A 7,339-nucleotide genomic window follows, 5' to 3' on the forward strand; every position below is an offset into this window, starting at 1 on the left:
ATGCTACATACAATGCTTTACTGCTCCTGCCTGCATTCATTCATTTCTACTGTGATTTTACAATTCCAATGAAATTGTGTAAAGAAACAAAAAAAAAAGCTGCAATTAACTGGAACCCTTGAACATCCTAATTTTTTAGCAGTATCAATATGGACATTATCAATGAAATTATGAATCTGTGAATTCATTTGTTGATGTGTGCTAGGATTATTGCAATGCTACAGTGGCTACCTTTCTTTTCAAATAGGAATTACTATAGAATTGTTAATATTATTAGGTTATATCATCACATAAGATTTACCCCGTGGTCACTTTTACTGAACTTGACAGCCTTTTATTCTATACATGCCACATCTTTGCAAATTAAGTACTTAATCATTAACCAGGTGATGAATGCCCTGCCAACAGTATCGACTGTTTCCATAAACTTTTACACTGAGACTGCTGCTTTTGTCATCTTTGCATAAAAATAGCATCCTTATTTGCTTCTCTTACAAGATTGTTTGATACAAAAGATGTGTGGATCTCCTTGCTTGTAACTCCGTTATCACATTTGAGACGACCATTCAGTATTCAATAAGCAATAAGATGAAGTCTGGGTGGAAAAAACTAATAGTGGCACCTGTCCCTTTTTGTTAGCAACAAAAGAAAGAAGAAAACTAATCAAGCAACAAATATTCGAGTTGCGACATCTACATACTCTGCTTTACTACCATTGCACCGGATTCCATGTCTACTGCAATGTCACAACTCAAAGCAAACTTGTTAAACGAAACAAATATAGTAGCAGTAATTATTAATCAGGAACTTTTGAAACCCTTTTTGTTTTGGTATTTATTCTTTGCACATTGATGCACCAGATTTAGCCCCAGCCTTAGTGAACTAGAATTCTGTCTAAACTATCGACTTTATTTGTTTTGCAGGACATCAATATTAAGAGCAAGGAAGTCAAAGAAGTGCCATCCATCCACAAGAACAGGAATCATAAATTTGAACAACGAATTCAAAAGTTTCACCAAGGCTGATTGAGTTCCATGAGGTTGAAGGAAGATCATGGGTATTTCTGGTCCATGGCACTATCTGTGATGAAATATTTTTAGCAATCAGCCAAAGTTGTGATTTTGAAGATTACACCTTCAATAACCCCCATAACGAGAGCAAGATGTTCACATTCTCAGTTGATAATACACCTTCCAAGTATTATGTTTATCTTCTTTACGTATATCCTCAGATTGCAATCCTGAAGTATTGAACACAGAGCAACTGGTGTAAGCACCTAAGTCAGAGTAGTAAGTGTGGGGCATTGTGCAATTTGCCACAGCAACTACGCCAAAATAGTTCAGGATTCTGGAATCACTTTTCTAAGCTCAGCTGCATTTCACTAGTATTAAAAGGATGGGAGACTTGTTCATTGGAAAGGATGGCAAAGGGTCATTCATTGAAAAGAATGGTCGTCCAACTGTTATGATGCTTCTTGTACTTGGGGGTTAGCATTTCTGCTAATGATATACCGGACATGGTAAGCAATGAATCTTATTTTCAATGAATGTAACATCATGAATCTTGATCCACAAGTTCTATTGTCAGGACAAGATACAAACTTCTGCAGTAGAGTTACCTTCTTAATGCTGTGTTAAGCTTGATTAACAACAGTTTCAGTTGGCAGAGGCATTTCCTTTCCATAACTAGAATTCTTTTTCTGAATAAATTATGCATGATCAGTGTGCAACACATGGTCCAGAAAGTAAATCTGAATCTGGAGTAAGATGATAAGAGGCTTATCTGCATTGGAGGGCATGGAGAATGCAATGAAATGATAGGTTAATACCTGGAGAGAGCACATAGCATGGAAGCTGGATGTCTCCATGCTCCCGGAAGGCCAAAAGCTGACAGTAACAACTGGGAAAAACAATCCTTGTTTTTGGCAGCAGGGTTCCCAATTTTGGTGAAATTTCGCTGAAATTTCATGGAATTTGGTAATTTCAGTGGCGAACGAAAGAAAATTCCGAAATTTACTATTACACATACGCATATGCTTTATTGCGAACTTAGTACTCTAGACTCATATTTTCTATTGTTTGTGTTGCATATTCTTCAACTCAATAGTTGTCCAGCCATAAATCATACTAATCATTTGTTTAGATTAAAAAAATGTAGAAAATCATATAATTTGGTGTTGGCAGTACTAAATGGTTGTCATGAAGTGAATTCAGGGAAAGCCACTGCTGAATGGTGCCAAAAAGGTGCCTGATTAAGCAATTTGCAGTTGATAATGGTTGGCACCTTTTCCATCCTTGCTTTTGCAAGGCCACACCATATGTATAAAAACTGAATCAAAAGTTTCAACAATTCCCGGAGAGTTCAACACTCTAACCGATCCACCGCGAGAAGCTTGGCACCTTCTTAAAACAAAGCCTGGGGGAGTCTCCTCCTGTGGTCGAGTTTTTTTTTTATTTTATTTTTTTACATAGAACACTGCATCTTCTTTGGACCGCCCCGTTGGTTATCACTGGCCAACAACAAAGTGTGTGAACAATATATAATGTGTTTGTGACAAAAAAAAAAGTCCTTTCTCTAGATTTATGCCCAGATCTTCACTGAAAAACAATGCATGATTCCCTCTAAGGCCCATGAACTCATTTCTATGCTTGGAGGGATTGATACTCTGCACATCTCTTGTGAATAATAACTTCTCATGGTGGCTAGAAGTAACATTGACCTAGTGCGTCAAATGATGGAATTAGTAATGAATCATAATTCAATACAGGGTCGAAACTATGACTACTGCTTAGCGAATACAGAATTACCTTGCTCTAATTGACTCATTGAATGATTGTGAACTGCTATTTGGAGAAGTTTATCAGTTCTCTTCCCTTTAATTTTATCACAATGTTAAGAACCACTTGGTTTGCGCGACCTGTTGTGTAGCCAAATTGGAGCAGAAATTTCTTGCCTTGAATGAATCATCCTTCGTTCTCCCACCCAAGCACTTCATGATTCAGCATGGTACTCTGGATCTGTTCATTAATGGTTCCAAGTCCTCCAGCACTTGGCAGACCAGCACATTGAAATTCTTTGCTGCATATCATACTTTTTATTGAAGCACAGCAGCAATCAAGAAAAATCAGTTGCTTTTGCATCAAACCAAACTGACTCTATCAACACTGGACCATCACAAATTCAGTGCCAATTAGCTCACAGCTCAGATATTCATCTTCTGATTCTGAAGCACCCATATCCCCAAGTAACCAATCTAAACCTGAGCATGCGCCTCCTCAGAAAGCATAGAATGCTTCCTTGGTGGAAGGCACAGGCTCTTCCCTTCACATCAACCCAACTGCAACCAGGTGTCTTCACCATGCCAAGTTCCCACATCCTTGACCTCAAGCCTGCAACATAATCATACCGACCAACTGCATCATAAATACCACCAAGAGTAACATAGTTGCTAGCATTGCCTTCTTCTAACTCAAAACAGCCTATAAGCTGCCATCTCCTCACTCCCCAGCATCAACATTCTTATGGAATGCACAAGCAGAGAGCAACGCTCCCCACACACTGGCACCGGACTCCATAGGCATCTTCCTTATGAACTCGACAGCTTCTTCAATGGCTCCAGCACACCCCAAGAGGTCAACCATACATGCATAATGGTACCATGAACCTTGCCCATTGACTCAAAGATGCTCCGACCATCACTCACAAGCCCTGAATGGCTGCAACCGGACAGGATGGAAGTGAACGTGATACAATCCGTCTTCACCCCTATGGACACCATATCGTCATAAATCTTCAATGCTTCTTCCCCATGCCATGGACACCATAACAAGAAATCAATGTCAACCAGCTCAGCACATTAGTCTCCTTCATGGCTGCAGATACAGCCTGCAGGGCGTCCACACGCCCACACTTTGCATACATGTCAACTAACGCATTCCACACAGCAACGTCCGAATCAAAAGCAAGGCACCACACCATCCTGACATGGATCTCCCATTCCCTTCATCAGGTCCCCTTCCTTTGCACAGACATTGCGCACACTCGGCACTGCATGTAGATCATTCTCTATGTTCATGGCCTCAACCTGCCCCCTCCTGCAAAGATCCAATGCCTCCGCTGGTCTCCCGGCCCTCGCATACCCAGTAACCATACAACAGACAGAGTCCCTCTCAGGCATCTCGTCGAACACTCTCAGTGTCATGCCGTCGTCCAACATCCCAGCTTTGGCGTACATGTCCAGCGGCTCGCTGGAAACCAAAACATTGGTTAGCAAACCAGGCTGGAAGGCGAAGCCGTGGAACGCGGCGCCAAGTATCGCGTCCCGCAGCTCGCCGCACGCGTGGAGGGCGGCTGGCATGGCATACCTGCCGGGCCGGTGTTCCGCGGCGAGGAGGCGCGCGAGTAGTTGCAGCGACGCGACGGGTGGATACGCCTCCAGGAGGACGTTGTACGCGTGCATGGAAGGCGAGGGCATTGCATCGAGCACCTGGCATGCGCGATGGAGCGCCCCGCAGCGGCAGAAGAGCTGGACGAGGTCGGTGTCCAGGGTGGCGTCCGGACTCCGGAAGGCACCCACCGTCCACCGACCAGGGCCTGCGTGTGAAACTGCACGCCCGGAGAAAGCGCTCCGCCTGCCGCGCACCGGCGGAGGAGGGCCGAGAGGCGGCCGGCGGCGGCATTTCGACGGCTGCCGTTAATGGAGGACGTTACTGTGGGCCTGCGGGCTGCGGTGCTTGGGTGTCTAACGATGCACGGGCGTGGTTGCCAAAGATCGAGTGGGCCAGGCCCAACTAGACGAGAAACAACTAAGGCTTTGAAGCCCACTCAGCTGTTAATCACCTGCCGTCCGCCGTTGTTACGAAGCGAATTCGTCTAGCACGGAACGGGTGTTTAGTCCCACATCGGGTGGCGTTTGAGGATGACAAGCAGGGGAATGCTATACAACTGTGGGTGGGTGCACGGTGTTGAAACATGATCCTTCAGGCAGTTAAAGGGACATGATGAGTGGTAAAAACTCGCGATTTTACTGCGAGAGGGGTGCCTGCCCCAAATAAGCCTGTTACGACAACAGGGCACTCACAGCGTTTACCATCTGATCCCGAAAATAAAACAAAATTTCTTGGGATTTGGGATTTGGATTTGGATTTTCTGTATATTTGTATTTTCACTGATTAACTGATACTGAGTAGTAACTGCAACATAGTTTGATTTTTTCAATTGTATAATTTGCATTATCTAAATGGTAAGTGTTGCTAATGTAAGGTGAATCCGTACTTAACCTGAGCAGGCAGTTTACGATTGCAACGCTAGCAGCGGGGGTTTCGTTGCTTTTGTTTTTAGGTAGGGGTTTGCGTTGCTAGCTTGCTGGAAGGGTCTCCTTTTGCTTCTAGTTGGACTACATGTATACGGCTGAAGTTGCTACATGGGCTGCTTAGAAACTTTACGTGGCAATGCCTACTTGTTACTTTTGTTAGACAAAAAAATTAGTGAGGCCGACCTAGCTCAGTGGTAGAGCGCGTGGCTTTTAACCACGTGGTCGTGGGTTCTATCCCCACGGTCAGGCGGTTCTCGCTTGGAGAAATATGTTAGTATTTTAGTTGCCATTTCCCCGCTTTTTTTGCATCTTTCAGCAAAGACGTCAAAATTGACCTTCTGCAGTACTCCCAAACATCACTAGATCCCTATCCTTGACAACACAGCTACACACATACTTCATAGTTCATGCGCAAGTCAAAAGATCAGAACAATCCACTACACCAAAATTTATTTTTACTGGCTGTGCTGGTGGGTGGTTACATCAATCGCCAGCACAGTTGATTTTGCAAAAAAAAAGGACGCCGCCGTAGTAGACGACGCCCTCGAGGTGGTAGAGAACGCCGCCGGCCCCCTTGGCGAGTGCGGCGTCGCCCTCAAAGAAGAAGGACGACGACAGCGGCTACGAGCGCCAGCTCCCGATGAGGTCCTAGTAGTCGGTGAGCACGGAACCCTCAACGTAGTCCATGATCCCCGCCATCGTGCTGCGCTTTGCGATGAGCCGCTCCTGGTCACCCATCAGTGCCGCCGTGTCGGTGTAAAGGAGCTGCACCCACCGCACCCTCGCCGGCATGTGATGATGCCGAACTACCCAGCCCGCCTAGCACATCGTCAAAGAGGTCGACGTTCTTCTCCTTGGAGCACGTCACCCACTACCAAAAACGAAAATTTGCCCGAGTATTTTTATGTTTGCCGAGTGTATTCTCTCAGGCACTTGGCGAACAAGGTCTTTGCCGAGTGCTGCTCTAAAAACACTCGGTAAAAAAAAACACTCAGCAAACAGGAGGTTTGCCGAGTGTCAAGAAAAAAACACTCGGCAAAGAGTAGGTTTGCCAAGTGTCAAAAAAATACACTTGGCAAAATAAATAAAATCTTTTTCCTGGAAGATAAGGAGAAGAAAAAATGAGAAAAAAACTTTGCCGAGTGCCCAGATCTAAAACACTCGGCAAAAAAAATTTCCTATAACTACGATGCCTCCTCCTTTTTCCTGCACCGCCTCACCCCCTCCTCCTTTTTTCCTCACCGCCCCGCCCCGCGCCTCCCTCCTCTCCCTTTCTCCGACCGCCGCCCCGCCCATCTTCCCTGGATCTGACCGCCGCACCACCCCTCCTCCCCAGATCCGGCGGGGACTCGCGGGGTGAGGCCTCGCGTCGGGGTGGTGGTGGTGGGTGCGATGGCCGGCAGCGAGGTGGGCATGATGGCCGGCCGCGAGGTTGGCGCGGGCTTCATGGTGGTGGCCGCGATGGCCGGCCGCGGGGTGGGCGCAGGCTTCATGGTGGTGGGCGCGATGGCGGGCAGCGAGGTGGTCGTGGTCGAGGTGGGCCCCAACTTCAGCACCGGCAGCTCGGGTGTGGTGGCGTGGCGGGCTTGGTGGCAGCGAGAGGCAGCTCGGTGGTGGGCGGCAGCCGACTGTGGCGGCCGGTGGTGTTGTATTTTTTTATTTTTTCTGAAAAAAATGTTTGCCGAGTGTTTTTTTCCACCCGATAAAAAACACTCAACAAAGTTAGTGTGCCGATAAAATTATTGCCGTGTGCCCTTTGCTAAGTGTTACACTCGGCAAGGATTTGTCAAGTGTTTTAGTGGGCAAAGCTTCCATTCCCCGTAGTGACCATCTCCCCGGTTCCTGCACGAACCGAAGAGGTCATCTCGATCGTCAATAATTAATCTCCACACCAGTGATGACGTGACACGTGAGTACTTGACTGTGCACAACGACGACGACGGCGATGTGCGTACTGGTGATGACGTAGCGCCCGGTCACCGAGACGGCGAGCCTCGCGGTGGCGTTGGGGCCCCGCCGCCAGCG

At 46.5% G+C, this 7,339-nt stretch overlaps 1 long non-coding RNA gene and 1 other non-coding gene across 2 annotated transcripts; one reads left to right on the plus strand and one right to left on the minus strand.

Annotated features, from left to right (window-relative positions):
* Nucleotides 1-105: 105 nt before the first annotated feature.
* Nucleotides 106-4,687, minus strand: LOC101757150. Its single transcript, XR_002678781.1, has 3 exons — nucleotides 4,365-4,687; nucleotides 2,808-4,247; nucleotides 106-2,719 (listed from the first exon to the last, which is right to left on the minus strand). It is a non-coding gene; the product is annotated as an uncharacterized LOC101757150 (long non-coding RNA).
* Nucleotides 4,688-5,491: 804 nt separating this feature from the next.
* TRNAK-UUU lies at nucleotides 5,492-5,564 on the plus strand. Its single transcript has one exon. It is a non-coding gene; the product is annotated as a tRNA-Lys (tRNA).
* The last annotated feature ends 1,775 nt before the right edge of the window (nucleotides 5,565-7,339 follow it).

Source organism: Setaria italica, chromosome VIII (assembly GCF_000263155.2).
Source record: "Setaria italica strain Yugu1 chromosome VIII, Setaria_italica_v2.0, whole genome shotgun sequence".
Taxonomy (NCBI): domain Eukaryota; kingdom Viridiplantae; phylum Streptophyta; class Magnoliopsida; order Poales; family Poaceae; genus Setaria; species Setaria italica.